The following is a 16,929-nucleotide window of genomic DNA, read 5'->3' on the forward strand; positions in this document are numbered from 1 at the left end:
CCCACATCAAATACGAGGCCACTTATAAACTCTATTGTTTTTATTACTGCATTCTAGCAAAGAGTGATTCTAATTAAGGGAGAGAATAGAAATCCTGTTTTTTTTTTAATTTCCTTGTCTTTCAAGCAAGGGATCCAATGCAAAGGACATTAATTATAAGTGATAAACATCGCAATCTTGCCACTTTGAAGAAGATGGTGCAGATCCAGTCAAATTTCATAAAGTTTTTTTTAACCATGCTCCACCACTCCCATCAAGTTTCATGAAATTCGGCCAGCGACTTTTTGTGTAATCTTGCAGATAGACAAACAAACACTGTGCACTTGGGATTACTGACTTGCTAGAGAGTGCTACAATTGCCAAGCTTAAATTTAAGCACTGCAGGCATCACATTCTTTTTCAAAATAGTGTGATATTTCATATAATGCAAAATTCCAGTCACATAGTCAATTTTCCCAGTTCCTTCAGCAAACACCCTGCAGCAAACACGCCTTGTACAAGACGTACTGCATACCAACATTTCTTTCTTATATTCAAGTCAACTTTTGTGTGCTTTCTGGTCAAGAATAGAACCGGGTGGATTACTGAGCATTCACTCCCTGCTTTTTTGGTGTTCCCCTTTTAGTCCGTGAAGGCAGTTTCATTTCCTCCTTCACCAAGTCCTTTTACAAGTCTCTGGCACTATCATTCCCCTTAGAAAAACTTTGCTCTTTCTTCTCCACCCAGAACGATTTGCATTTGTACCATGGAATGTAAACCTGCATATGCTACTGCCAGAGTGTCTTGGAACTTGAAGTGTCTTGGGAATCGTTTTAATCCATTGCCTTTTAGGTGCAATAAAAACATTTATTCTCTTTGCTTAGCCTCTTTTAGGGATTTACATATGACAGCACAGAAAAAGTCTGTTCTTTTAAAGTTCCAGAAAGCTATCATTGTGTTTTGCAACAATGTTATAGCTTTAAATAGCTGTATTCCAAGGCAGTTTTACAAGTTAGAAAGCGTATACTGCTATTATATTATCAATTTGAATATGTTACTCGACTCATAAATATGTAAGATCATCAGAAAACACGTGTAAAACCTCAAACTCAGCAAAGATCTCAGTAAATAATTTTGAGTCAGACATTTTGATTGCAACTGTAAGTCTACAAATTGTCTACAAAAAAGGCTTTCAATCCTATTTATTTAATAGTCTTCCCTTCCCCTGCATAAACAGGCAAAAATCTACTCTCCGGTACTTAGGCTATTGAGCTGTTAATCAGCATCCAGGTAACCATGTCATTTTTTGGAAAGTCAATGTGGAAAAAATGACAAGCTATTTGAAGATGTCCAATTTAACAAAGTCTAGCACAAACATGCATTTAGGTATACGGCTATGAATATTGGTCTAGCCATTATATAACCCTACCAGAAGCATATTTTCCATTTAATGAGACTTTATTTTTATTTTTTATAGAATAGTACAGTCTGGTTTGGTCCAGTGACTCTCTTCCTTCCAGAAAAGTGCACTTGAAACAGTGGCGCAGTTGGCTGATGGACCCCTGCGCTGGCACCTCTCCCTCCACTGGGCAGGGGAGCAGCTGCAGAGGATAGCAAGTGAATCCCTCTGATTATTACACAACCGTCTGCAGTGTATCACAGCACCGTGCCGTCATAGCTGGCCCTTTCATCAGCTGAGGTACAAGCTCTTCAGCGAGTGCAGAGCTGGGAGTGCAGGGAGCCCTGCATGAATAATGTAGCCTGCACATAGCTCAGTTTTTAGGACTTCAACCCCACGCTTAGATAACTATGAGATATCCAGAATATGAAAATATTAATACACTGATTTTTTTACAACATGCAAGAGGAATAAACAGTAACACTGTCTGCTGATTATGGACAACTATCAGCAAATTAAATTAGCTAAACTACACTAGTTTTCTGAAAATACACCACCAAGATTATCCATCCATCCATGATCTATACACAGTTTAATCATCATTAGGGTCACAGGGGGGCTGGAGCCTATCCCAGCTGGCTTAGGGTGAATGTAGGGACAGGTCACCAATCTATCACGGGCTACATATAGAGACAAACAAGCCCTCTCGCATTCATACTCATGAACAATTTAGAATGATCAATTAACTTGAGCATGTTTTTGGACTGTGGGAGGAAGCCGGAGTCACCATGATCATGATGACTAATATTTTTAATAGCTACTTTCCCAAAATGCGTTCAAAATAATACTGTTTGCTTATTGTCTGCTTTGATAGACCAAACCAACACCTACAATAAATTGATTCCTTTAACAAGTATTACCTTTGTATCCACTCCAGTCTCTCTGACATACATCACCATTTCCAACCAAAAACTATTAAAATCAAGTCAGTTAGCCGCACAGCAATAGACGGTAGCATGTTCTCTCATTACAGTGAACATAACCACTGTGGTTTCTTTGACTCAATCCCACATTTATCATCTTGCTCCAATTAATCCTCACTAGCACACAAAATGTGCCTAAATTCAATTGAATTCTTGTTAGGATTCCCATAGGATTGTACCACAGTATACTGTGTAATCAACCAGCAGACTGTGGTCACATGAATTAATAACTGACAAACTATATTTTAATAATTTACAACTTAAATTTCCAACTTGCATCTGCACACATTTTGAACCCCGCAGCACAGTGATCTTTTTAATTACTGTTTGTACTTAATCGTGGCTTTGCAGAGTAAACGATTATAAGGAATCATTTTCTCGCACGCTATTTCAAACAGATAAAGGGAGTAAAATTTGATATACGCACATACATGACAAGTAAGGGTGGCATGTTATTAACCTGCACTGTTGGCTTAGTATGGAGATTATGGAAATATGATGTGACAAAATATGGTTGAACAGAACACTGACTGACACATCTAGAAAAATTGAAAGGGAGTGACACTGAAGTGACAAATACAGTTTAGTCAATTAATACTATCATGAAGCTACAAGACTTCTGCTAATAATCTACTTTAAAGTGCACATTCTTAAAAAAAATCTCATCATTGATTATTACTGATCCCTTTACACGTACGACATTAAAAGTAGCCACGAAGAAAGTTGATGTTTGTAATATTTTTGACTGTGAACACTTTTGAAACCAGTGTTTAAAAAGTCATAAAGACAGCACCCTGCTCTATCATCATACCACAGACTTCATTAGAGCTGACATTTGGTGACTTCTGAACTATTCAATGAATGATGCACATTGGGATGTAAAATGTCAGCTAGAAGATAATTCGACCTTTCACATTAATTTAGACTATGCCTCCTGTGTTAGCACCAAGAATTGATGGGAATGACCACCAATTTCTATTTATGCCAGTTTTTCTTCTGTTTTCTGACTGTGTGTATTATTTGTCTGTTTTAGCTGTGCATGCATCTTTCTGTCTGGTTCTCAGTGTCCCTCATTAACAGCTCAAATGTAATCTGCTCGGGCTCAGTAACACTGTGTGCAGTGTAACAGAGGGATGTTGCGTAACGTCTTCCTTTAGCCAAAACACTCAGTATAAACTGGGATTAATTACCGAGCCTGACTATCAAGATACACCAATCCATAAGCATCACAGGGGGATGATGAATAGGATCCTAAATACACCAGAATTATTGCACATGCACACACACACACGGACGGAAACAACCACCCTCACCAGTTCTGACACAAATGAAAGATGTAAAATGCTGATTTCCTGTTTGCTTCTCAAGTCCCATATGTGAAAGTTTCTCATCATGAAATTTAACAAACCGTTGTTGAATCACTGCTCCACTGTAAGGTCCCTCACCACATAATGATGTTCAATATCTCCAACTTTAAAAGGCCAAAGAGGACAAACTGGGAGAGTGTAAGTAAAAGACAAATAAGAGGAGATTTAACTTTTTCACTTCAGTAATTAGCAGAGACTTTAATGCCTTCAGAGACCTCTGACATTCTTGCTTTTTAAATTACCACCCAGCTTTACTCTTTGCAGCCCCAACTGCCTGCAGTCTCCTCCATTACGGCATGTATTTAGTTTGGATTTGTTCACACTGATTACTTAGGCATGTCATAACCCAGACTATATCTCAAAAAAATGTGATGTACATGCAACTATTTAAGGTTTGCCAACAACTTTTTTTTTTGCCGTATGATGATATTATTTTAGATCAGTAAGTTCACACAGAACAACGTATCAATAAAGTAAACTACAATCTATATTCTCCACAGTGCTGTTGGTTTGTGGTGAAAATGTACCAACTATGTATTGGTATGTTGTTCGGGATACTTGAGGTCAATGTTACATGGATAAGGTTATAATAAGGTTATTTAAATGTTACATTAACTGGTATTTGATCCATAGGAAAAGTTATTTAGCATGTCTTTAAAAAACTATTTAAAAAAAAAAAACAGGTTGTTACCAGAGAAAATATGAACACACCCCTCTAAATAGCAACAAAAAAGTATTTGTACAAGTTCTAATGGTCAAATTTAGTGCAACATCTCCTTTGGTATGTGGTGAACTGCAACTTTGATTACACTTCTACTATTCTGTGTGAATTTGGGGTCATTAACTTTATATGTCTCTAATAAATTATATATGACCTGCTTAGCTAAATGCACCTGCAAAACCAATTATTGTTAATGGAGTCCAAAAATTAAGCTGACTGAGGACAGACAGTGCAGAGGAAAACCCTGAAAAACCAGAGGGGTACAAGCAATAAATAAATAACAGCAAGGATTGCTTTCAGAGATCAACGAGAATCACCGGATACAACTCAGTTCACAATCTCTTCAAAATCAGATCTCGGCACAGACAAACCATTTCTAAGACATTCACAATTGATTTTGCAAAATTGCATGAACAGAAAAAACTTTTAGAGATTTGCTAAAGAATGGCAAACTTAATTTCTGAAGCTCTGAGTGGATTTCATGGCTCACAAAGTGATTTTATAAAGAAATTAACTGAAATCAGAATCCTGCAAAATGGGAGGAGAAATGAACCTGTGTGGGGAGCAAGGGGGCAACTGACACCGAGTTTGATATGCTGAGAAAGCCGTCAGTCACGCAATAATGCCCCCAAACATACTCATTTAGGTGTCCTAAGTTCAAAGATAATCCCTGTTGTGTTTTCAGGTTGAAAAGCCCTTTATTTTTAGCTGCTAATTGAGCCTCTAGTGACTCAGAGTGAAGAAAAACAAGCCATATTGGAGGCACTTGTCACTGAAATTATCTGAAGTGTACACCAGTTGATGTATCAAAAGAGCATTACAAATGTAATGCAATTGAGAGTTGAGAGTTACAGTGCTTGATTAACAGCCACCATAGTGAAGTTGGTATTTATTCACCCTGTACATTTGTGTGTGTTTGTGCGACATCGTGGCACAATGCCATCATGGAAACACCTATTGTAGCAGGAACATTGTGTCTGGTTTTCTATTTCTCCATCTGCTGAACACAAATCTGGCCCAAATAAAAAAAAAAAAAAGTGTTATATCCCTCACTTTTCAATGTAAGAGCTAAGCTCCAACACAGTATGACAACCTTGCACAATGTCTTTTTGTAGACAAGGTACATTTACCAGGAATTGAAAGCACCATAAAACACAAGCTTTATGGGCAACTAAAGTGCAACGATGCTTGATGCTTGGAGCTGCACACTCCAGGCTTCCAGTAGCCCTTCAGTAAACTTATCTCTTGCTTTCAGTCTGACCTTCTGAAAGCTCTGAGAATGTTTTGAAGTTTGGATTTAATTTAAAGCCTCATGGTAATTCAGCTAAAGGAAAATAGTAATAGTAAAAGTGCATCTGTACACGCCATAGTGAAATCTGAAGAAACAGTGAATATACACAAAACAGTGAGATGTAAGTGGTGATACTAGACTAAATTACACAAAATATTCTGAAAAGCTTTGTAATACAGAAAAGATGATGTATAGAAAGACAGGTATATGTTCTCTCTGATCAGACATTAGATCACCATGTATAAATATTGAAATATACCCTTTACAAGTCAGGCATTTGTGAAAAACACCCTGAAGAACCTACAATCACGCGGCTAAATTTGGACTGGTGTACCACCATCAGGTGAAATTGGTTGTAATGAAGCCACTTTTTGACAGACAAGTAGAAGGGAGAAGGTAGATAACAGAAAATATCAAGAACATGCACATAATATGATTCATATGGCATCGATACATGGCCAGTTATTATGCAAAACCTTGCTCTCCTGTACCAGATGGCACACTGGTGTTTTATCAAGCCCAGAGTGTGAAACATATCTGCAACACAGCAAGTTTTTATTAACACAGATTTGTTCCAATTTATTTTTCAATTTATTTTTAGTCTTATTATTAGATTATGATGAGTTTCGTGAAATCTGTCTCTACTGCCAACAGGAGGCAAGAGGCCATGTGTTCTGCCAATTTGCAGTCTGGATCTGTTGTCAGGATGACCTTGGCATCCTGTAAGCACTAGTGGAGTTGAGAACAAGGACAGTACTCCATCCTGAGCAGAAATCTATACAACTCCCACGCCCTCTAAAGTTATCACCTCCACCATTTTTCCCATTCATCCAAGGTGCCACTTGCAGCTGACACTTTTTTCCAGCAGTAAACTGTATCACTATTAAATAAAGAAACTGCCTTGCATTATATTTTTCTCTGGCACACTGTATGGCACATTTTTGTACATAAAGTACTGGTGTTGCTCCCCTAAAGTGAGATTAAATATTCCTCTCTATAGCATCTTTTATCTCTTCACGTAGCAGCTCCCCATTTCTATTCTATTTTTCTTTTCTCTATCCTGTTGCTATTTTTTTTAAAGCAGATTCCCCCTTGAGACTCATTAAAGATTCATCATATCTGAAGTATGAGGTGGACTTTAAGTTGTTACTTGGACTGAAGTCTGAACCTTTTCACAGTAGAAGATGAGGCCGTTGAAAGTATTAGCTCTGTCAAGCCTCAGGTGTTTCTCTCAACACAGAAAAACACTAGGGAGCAGGAGGCAGGGAAATATGCGCATTTTATTTTACATTACAAGGTATATATTATAGATGCATGGTTTGCTGGCTTTGACCAACTTCAAATGAGAGTATCGCCCATGTCTATTTATGTCACTACAACAGTGTCAGCTCAGTAGCAGATGGAGGTTTGCTTGGATTTCTTCGATTCGATTAGTTCATGTTTTCAGAGAACATAAACAGAAGGCAGATTTATATTTGATGTCAAACGGGTAATTATGGCTAATTGGGATTTTATGACTCATTTGCCATCTAAATTTTGGAGACACTAAGTTAAGATTTGTATTGTGTCAGGCACTGATCTTGTTTATGCATGAAAAATAATCAGATAAAATGGTGCAGGTACTTGTTATCTCCCACTGATATTTTTTTTTCATAATTCTTTATCCTGAGATGAGGATCGGGGTTGTTCAAGGTAATCTGTACCAGCATGAACCGAAATCCAATCCTTTGCTTACATTCACTGTCACACAGGTTGCTTTTTTAAATCTTAATAAATTCAGCATTGTCAACATTTTGGGTGATTTGTATCATAATATGAGTGCTGGGATATTTTTCATTTGCTGAAACTTCTATGTGAATTCACAGACATCACACAGGCTGCAAAGATAGCTGTCACATGTGCCACTGGGATATATGAACAGTATTTATGTTGAACATGTGTGTACTGGCTGGAGGTCATTAAGCATTGCACAAGACTTAGTCATGCTGCCCCTTTACTAGATAACCCCATGAAATGCTCTCTGCTTGACAACACTAAATTGCCTGCACTGGTTGCTAGAATATTAATTAGGAAGAGGCTCTACCTGGTGGCACAACCAGGTACCACAGTGAATCTACAACACTTGAAGTGTGTATTATCGAGGAAAAAGGTATTAGATTGGGACTCTAAATATTAAATGACTTGGATCAGGGGCAAAAAGCATACCTATTTAAAACATTACAATGTGTTGACACCTTTAACTGTTTAAAGTCCATTCACAGTCTGCTAGCTGTCAGTAAACAAGCTACAAGCGGCTTGCTTGACAACATTGTGATTTGTCCAGCCAGGTCATTTAGTATCAAGAAAAAGACTCTTTTTCAAAGATTTGTCATTGTTTCAAACACTCAAAATGAAGTGGTGCTTCTTTTGTCAAATCCATCTCAGCCTGAGTCTAAATAGAAGAGATGTGAGCCAGGTTTGCTTTATATGCCCGGCTAAACTGAGTAGTGACTGCTGTTGTGATCACAGTCAGTGACACAGACAAATGCCTAATCATTCATTGACCTTAAACTGAGAGATTTTTACCATCTGAGCAAACAACTAATTTGCCGTGGAGTAGTTTTGGGTTGAAGAGCCTTGCCTGTTGAGCTTTTTGACAGCAAGGAATTTTGAAACAATTACTGGAAAATATCAGCAAGTTGTCTTGTATTTCACAAGAAGAATGAAATCAAACTTTCATAAAAACTTCAGAACCACTTGCAATGTCAAGAAGAGGCAGAAGTCATTAAAGAGACATCAGAAACTGCATTGAGCATTAAAAAAGTTTTAAAGTGGCATTGTGACCTACAACAGTCCTGTTAGAAGTCATTTATGCCTCCACTCTGCCATCACTTTTAAAAGATTAGTAGCCATGTACTTGGAAACCAAAAGTCATTCATCTCCCTTTGTAGTGAATAATCCCACTTTCCTACTACCCCTCAGAACTTCATGGACCATGTGCATTTACTCTGTTCCTTATTAGCATGCTGGCCCTGCAGGGAGAGAAAGCTGCAGGTGTAGACATGTTTAAATCTCTAATCTCTCACACTGACTGACTTATTCACTGTGACTAAATCTATGAAATTAGAACACTCTGTTGCTTTGGGTTACTCTGCAGATAAGAGTACAGTCTGACTGATGTTGATTAAAAAAAAACAGCTTAGAAAAGTTTACAGACATTCCTTATTTAGAAACTACTTTGCATTCCATATAAAATGTGATTTTTAAGCTATGATAAAACATTTAAGAGTTCTCTGGGTTTCAAATTATCTACACCTTACTTGCAGCACATGCACAGTTGCTCTCAGTCTCCCTGTGGGGAAGCCACCTGTTCTGCCGTTTCATTTCATTTGCACTTTTTGGCCTTGCAGGTATCCTCACATCTTATTTCCCTGTGATGCAGCATCGTCTTTTTGCGCCTTTACGGTTCATGTCTCAGTGAAATGAGTAATGAAGTAAGACTAAGGGGAATTATGACGCCAACTAACCTCACATCAAGTCAATCCCATTGCAAGCCTTGTTTCACAGTTTGGTTTCAAGATGAGGTGTGGCAATGCGCATTGACAGGATTGATAGAGCATGCAGACAGGAGTGACATGATGTTATACACACCCCTCTCCCCAGAACACAACTGCATCACCTTGTACTAGGGTATAAATTATTAGAGAAAGTCAAACGCGATGTGACAGTGAGACACTCGAGGACTGTTTGTATATCCTACTACTACTACTATTACAATACACACACAAATAAAAACACACACAGGCTCAAGATAAAAGTATTTTTAGAGATACAACAAGGAATATAGAGCACTGACCCTATCCACATATTCTCTTAGATCTGTGGCTTTGAACCCAGTTTAGAGAAAATCTGATACTTGGATGCCTCGTCTGTAAGTCTTTCGAGTTTTTTTTTTTTTTTTTTTTAATCTCATCTTATACCCATTTTAACAATCAAATTCACTAAAGAGAGTTAAAAAAACTGAGTGGTAAACTAGAGCAGACGCATTCTGTGCAGCGAATAGAAATGCTAGACATCAGTGGCGGCTGGTGAATTTTTCTCTTGGGGGGGCCCACTTAATTTACCAAACCAAATAGCAGAGTCGGCAACACCGGAATACAGGAATTGATGTAAATTATGTTCACAGCCATTTGATGTGCTACGAGGGTACACCTAAGCACTACTGCTGAGTCAAATAGACAATTAAATGCACGTAAATGTTACCAGCTCGTGAATTTGAATTTATCTCCCCAGTGTTTGATATGATTTGCTCCAGATAAGGTGTAATTGGTACACACAAACCCTTAAAATCTCCTTCTCTATAATTAAACAAATTAAGAATTTATAAATATGCAAGTCTATTTTTTACTTCAAAAGTTAAAAAAAACAATTAATTTTTCCAGCTTCAAAGAGTGCCAAGTGCTTCTTCTGTCCAGCAAAATCTTTTGACCAACATATTTATATTTACATACTCAAATAAACAAAAACAAATCCATACCTGTGAAACCAACAAACATTGGACATTTTGTTAAAAAAAAAAAAAACCTAACTATAAGGCTGAAAGCAGACAGTGCTTCTGTGAGCTAACTTTTACATTAACAACCTTACATGACAATGAGAAAAATCTGCATATTTAAGATCAAAGCAATAAAAATTGTCACTTTGCCTGACAAAAAAATACTGGAACCATTAGGCATTATACTATGTATAACTGTGCAAGTGACAAATAAAGCCTATCTTATCTTAGGCTTTGATCCCAAAGTGCTTCTGTCAACTAACATTAAATATTTACAATAAAAAAAAGAAAAACAGTAATTCCTCAGATTTCAGAACATATGAAAATCAACAGGCTTTCAGTCTAAAGCGCCACTTGTGTCAACTAACATTTCTATTTACATTATTAAAAAGTAAATCCTCACATTTTAGAGATTAAAGCCAGCACCTCTACATCTGTGTTATTTTTTGTATGCAAGTTTTAATTAAAGGCAAGCGGATGAACAAACCGCTCGCTTCTGCTGCCACCCTATGGCCGGTGGTGTGTAAAGCGATCAGAGGGAGACAGGCTGTCTCCCTCTGATCGCTCAGCAGGGCGCGGTCAGCCTGCCCCGCGGTCTGCTATCTCTTGTATTGAAGAGGAACGAACTGCGCATGTCAAAGTTATAACGAGAGTCAATGGGGAAAGATCAGTGCGCCCCAGGCCGGATATGACATTTATAATCTGACTTTTTATTATAAATTATACATCTTAGTAACTCTCTACAGGCTCTATTATCCATTTTGCTTGTTAAAAACATAGGATATACATGTAAATGTAATTTTAAAAACGTTTTATTAAAGGAAGGGCTGTGACTCTACATGATGTGAGACAGAGGGGGCGGCACCCTAGCGCCCTTTATTGACCAGCCGCCCCTGATAGACACACAATATCTCTTTTGCTTTCATTTTCAGACAAAAGCACTCAGAAATAACAATATTGTATATAGATAATATATCAATACTATACATTTCCATTCGTCGCAATGTCTATCCAATGCCAATAGTGCCAACATTGAAATCCGAACCTTCCCCTAATCATAATTATGTGTTTAATTTCCCCAATTCTATCCAAATTATAATTATAGTTTATTTATATCAACCAGTGCCATATCTATTTTGTCTTGCAAAGATTTGGCCGTTAGCATAAATTGAAAACAGCATTGCAATAACATTCCTTTCCCACTGAGTGATATCAAAACTGGCTAAGCTGGGAAAAACGTGCACCTGCTGAAGATGAGGGTAAGATATATTCTACTCTAACTGATAAAATTTATGACTCATCCAAAGCTCTGCGGAGAGCAGTCGAGTGTAAGAGCAGTGGAGACATATTGACATGGCACACAATCTAGCCCTTAAGGTTCACATTTCATCAGATGAGTTTTTCAGCCATCCTGACAACAGGTTCATTTTTCTTTTTGAGTCGCCAGTGGCAAACGCATGGGTTCTCATTTAGAGAGTCAGATTAATATTGCACATACCGTCTGCATATGCAGTGACACAATCATATGGAGGTCCTCAAAAACAGACAAATGCAAATAAATCCTGGAGCATATGTGAATACAAACAATTGCATGTTGTGAGGATGAGACATGCTGTGACAGTAGGGGCATGGAAGATATGTTTATACCCACCATATACAGGGCAAACAAACACACAGACACGCAAACAGTCTACTGTTCGTCTTACAGTGCCTTCAGCAACTCCATTTTCTGATCTATCAACTGCGTAGATGAACTAATCCGTCAGGTCCAGCCTTGCAGGGAATGGTCACATAAAAGGCTTTCGGGTATTTTTTGAAGCAGAGACAAAATGTACAAAGTTTTGGAGTGTTCACACAGTAATATAATCATACATTTGCTAAGCACTGGAGAGGAAAAAAGTGTTTTGGTATGAAAGTTATTATAGAGGCAGGATGTAAATTTTTAATCCACCAAAATATGAACTAATAAGGGCTTGTCTGTTTCAAATGTAGGCAATCAGTTTGATTTCATAGGAGGATATTTGTCACGCATAGCCTCAAAACTCTTGTCACCACAGAGCAACAGTTAAGACGGACAAATTAGTTCCCTGCATGGGAAGAAATCCAAAGTGACATAGATGCTAAATTCAATTTGATGTGTTTTTTCTGCACATGCATGTCATATTCTTAAATGCTTAACACAGCTTGAGGAGCCCACTTCTCGACCGTGCTCTCCTTGAAACTACCTTACCCTATGCGACTGCCCCGCCTGGGTTTCCTGAGGTCACATCGCTCCAGTGTCAGACCTGTCTAGTCGAGAAAACTGGATCTCTCTCCCCCACAGGGCTGAAGGCCCATGGCTGCATGCCTTGGATATCTCCTCCACTGGCAGTCTACTCCCCCTAGGTCACAGTGACTCACCCAAGCACACAGCTGAGTCACACCCATAGGGTGAACACAGTCAGGACACAGACATAAATGTACAACTGAAATGCATTACATACATATTCTGAGACATATTCATTGGGTTTGAACACAAAAAATGGCTTGGACTGAAATTTATGAAAGTAGATCAGATTATATTGTGATTTGCTCCAGTGGGTACAGGTCATAGGAGCAACAGGCTAAGCCAAGATGGCCACCCCAGACATATCCTGAGGCATTCCCAAGGCAGACAGATAATCCATCCAGCATGTTGTCCTCCCTTAGCTGCCTCCCCAGGAATCCATCCGGGAGGTATCTTAATCAGATGCCAAAAACATCCAAGGTGACCGCTTTAAATTTAATAGACCAGAAGTTCTATCCCAAGCTCCTTTAAGACTATCTGAGCTTCTTACATTGTCAGAAAAAAAATAATATCAGGACATTCTATAAGTGACTCAAATCGTTTGACAGCACAAGACTACTCAAGTGTAATTGCAAGAAGAAAAATTTGATCCACTGTTTTCCATGACAGGAGGCAGTCCTCCTCTGGACTCAAAGGTGTGAAAATAGGTTGAGCTTTCTTTTCAGCTTCTTGGCATTACTTTTATTGAGGAGACTGAGCACACACACACACAAAACAAAACAATATCCAAAACCTTCTGCTGCCACATTGTTTGAGTTTTCCAATAAGAATTTATCAACTGGATTCAGGAATTCCTCAAGAGTTTTTTTCCCTACTTCCCCACAGTAGCTCCTGTGGAGGTAAGTCAATTGAGGCTAAACGTGTTCACCAGCAGGGCACTGGGCTGCCAGCACAATGACCCTCTGGGAACATCGTTGACCAGCTGCCATTTGGTCACAAATGATATCGCAGAACCCGCTAATCGGTCTTGGCCTTAAATTTTCTTCGCTGGCACAAAGAACCAATAACAAAACACAATCTCTGTTCGGCTCAAGCAGGCCCTCTGTTCCTAATCATCCCCTCCGGGTGTTCCTGTCTCTACCCTCATGAGTGCCCCAGCAGAGTGGCACTTTAGAACTCCATCTCAAGGCTTCTAAACAGGAAATTGCTGCTCAACACACCGGCACATGGACCCGTCCAGAGAAACACTGAGCAAGCAGTGTTCACCTGGGGGCTCATAACCATCCTTGCAAATTCGTACCTTTGGAGACACAATGAAGGACAGAGTGCAGCTATGGATATGGCAAGTTTGTACTAATTTGTGCTCACCCTCGCTTGGCAATCACATCAATTTATGAGTAATGCATACAACATGACAATTCATTGATTTCCTAATGACCATAACATATATTTAACCATTCATCCTATAGAATTTACATAGACATATATGTAGTATTTAGCAATTACAATAATATCTATATTTACTCATACTGTAGACAAACACCTCCTTGCACACACAAACGGCAGAAAAAAAAACAATAATGCATGCCAAGACGCATTATCCAAGTGATGTTTAAATGTTGAATTAGCATCTTCCAGGAATTTCTTGTCCTGTATTGTGGCCTGTCAGGGAGAGAGACTGGGATGGGGGTGGGGGGTATTTATGGGATATGGGTTGCTTATATAACAGCTGGATGGTCCATCCCATATCAAGTCTGCTTTTTTTAAAGAGAGAATATTTATATACCTAGGTGTGAATTTGCTTGTGCACAAGTTATATTCAGAGAGACGTGGGAACATCTTTTTCCTTAAAGTGACCTACAGTAACACTATGTGTATTTGTGTTCTCATATGTTTGTGGTTTACCTGTTTTGTGAATTACATCTATATGACTTTTGAGTCTGTCTAGACAAACTAAAATCTAAGTCACAAGACATCACCAAGGTCATCCAGTCACTTGCGATTTCCCCTCTCATTCTAACAATATTATCTTGAAGTGTCACAGTCACGAGTGAAAAATGTTATTTGCTGTCTGATACAATCATTTATAAATATAAATGTCAAAGTAGATGTTGGGATGAGCGCGGTGATTGAATTCAAATGACTGTGTCAAGTCAAAGGATAAACCATGGGCATTGACAAAAGGTCAGGAGTTTAAGAAGCCCTTTATTTAATTATTTACTCGCAGTCTAAAAATAAATCCACTAAGTCCTTGGGCATCGAATGGCCTTTAGAAGCATGTTCAGGGAGGCGGCATTGATTGATGAGATTCCTCTAGATGCTAATGTGAGTTTAATCAGATTTGCTTCGATTGGAGTCTTGTTTTGTTGTTGTTTTTTTATTCCACCCCTTTTTCTTTTTTTTTTTTTTTTACTGTATGCTTGCCACTCACAGTGTCAAAAAGCACGACCTTCTATTGAATTTTTAAATGACCCAAGTGGGGCAAAAAAAAAAATAGACAAAGGAACAACGTGAAAAAAAATAATCCAAACTGTGGGTTTATTTATAGGCAGACCTTGGCTGCTTTGCACCTGATGAATCTTTTAAAGCAAGTCTGCTGAGATGGAAAAGCCAAATGTTATTTTGAAACGAACTCAAACTCTAAAAAACAATCAGCTGTGGCTCAAGCATGACTTAGTTTAATGGAATAACATTTGTGTTACACAGTTTACCGTTGGAATGGAGAGCAAACTGAAAAAACTGACTACATGCACAAAATAGTAAGGGTTAAAATTTTTTTTGCCACAGCTGTCAGCCAACACCCTGGGCTACTATTATTGTTGTATTTCTGTGCTTTTAAGTAAGAATAAAACCAATTAACCAATTGTTATCAAGCATTTTCTCCACCTGGAATCAATCAAGAGAGCAAAAACATTTGAGTGACGACAAAACACAGCTTGAAAACAGCAAAATTAAAGAGTAAAACAGAACTAAAAAAAAAAAAAAAAAGTTTGATGAAAATAGAATGAGCCAGCTGTTAAAGCTTGTTTTGTCATGCACGACCAACAAGCGTTAAACTTCAGCTCATATTTGCGGCGCTTGAAACTACTGAAATGAATATTACAGCTCACATTATATAAGAGAGGACAACGTTGTTCTGCTCAAAGTCATGGAAAGTTGACTGAGCACGCCTGCTCTTCCGCAACTCTGTTTGCATCAATCTGAGTCCACATTCACACCTGGAAGCTGCGTGTACAGCCATGGTTTTCTACTGCTGATAAGTGAGCACCTACCTCAGCTGGAGTATTTATGGATTCAGTGCCTGACTCACGGGCTACTTTACAACTCACATTTTTCTGACACATAGAATAAGAATAGTTCATCAGTAGTGGTAGATTTGCGGAATGTTAAAACATATGGGATCTTCTACAGTGATATAACTTCTCCAACATTCTTCTTCTTATAACATTCTAATTACAATTTCAACTTTATTTCTCCCAAGAGCAACCACAAGTCATTACTGCTGCTGCGGTACCATTTCCCGTTAAATCCTGTGCTCAGGGGGGATTTTTGTAACCTTTCATTTAACCTGTCACGATCTCCTGTAGCATGCCAGCCCAGATATTTAAAGTCCCTCTGTGTTCATGGATGAAACTCCTAAAATCTCATCTCCATGTATCAAAATTAAATATTTAGAGTTTTTTTTCTTCATGAGTATAATTCCTTCATACCTTAAAGCAATTTAGATGCAACTCTACACTGTTGCATCCTCGAGAATGTGCAGATCCAAGTAGTCCCGCCTCTATCCTCACTTACTCATCCACTACTTGCTGCAACTCTACGAAACTGCTCAAACACTTTAAAATTACCCTGCGCTACACAATGGCAAGATGCAATACAGCCATGTATCTTTGGGCTGAAAAGCAGTTCTGAAGAATGATGATACGGAAAGCCCCACCACACAAGTTGATAGAATTGTTTCTCTGGGTTTATTACATACAAAACACCAGAAATCTGAACCTCTGTTCTTGAGACCATCATGCTCAGCAAAGGCATGGAACGCTCATTTTGGTTGTGAATCATCTTCCCACATATAAATTTGACATGTTTCACCAAAAAAAAAATTCACGAGGCATCTTCAAATAACCTCACATTAACTACTTGGTTAACATTAGCAAAAGCAAAGTGTTAATTAATGAGTAACTTGAAGGGGAAAAAAGGTCACATATCAACTCTGTTGCTACAGATTTTGTGGTTTTAAAGGCCACTTTAACAATTAAAAAATAAACAAAAAGAAATCTAGTAACACACAAGTAATTTTTTGGCTTGGCATTTGATTAATTTACTGTAAACGTTCAACAATCAAACATCACTTACAATGAACAAAATGTGAATTACACCCAATGACAG

The sequence above is a fragment of the Acanthochromis polyacanthus genome, chromosome 17, assembly GCF_021347895.1.
Source record: "Acanthochromis polyacanthus isolate Apoly-LR-REF ecotype Palm Island chromosome 17, KAUST_Apoly_ChrSc, whole genome shotgun sequence".
Lineage (NCBI taxonomy): Eukaryota > Metazoa > Chordata > Actinopteri > Pomacentridae > Acanthochromis > Acanthochromis polyacanthus.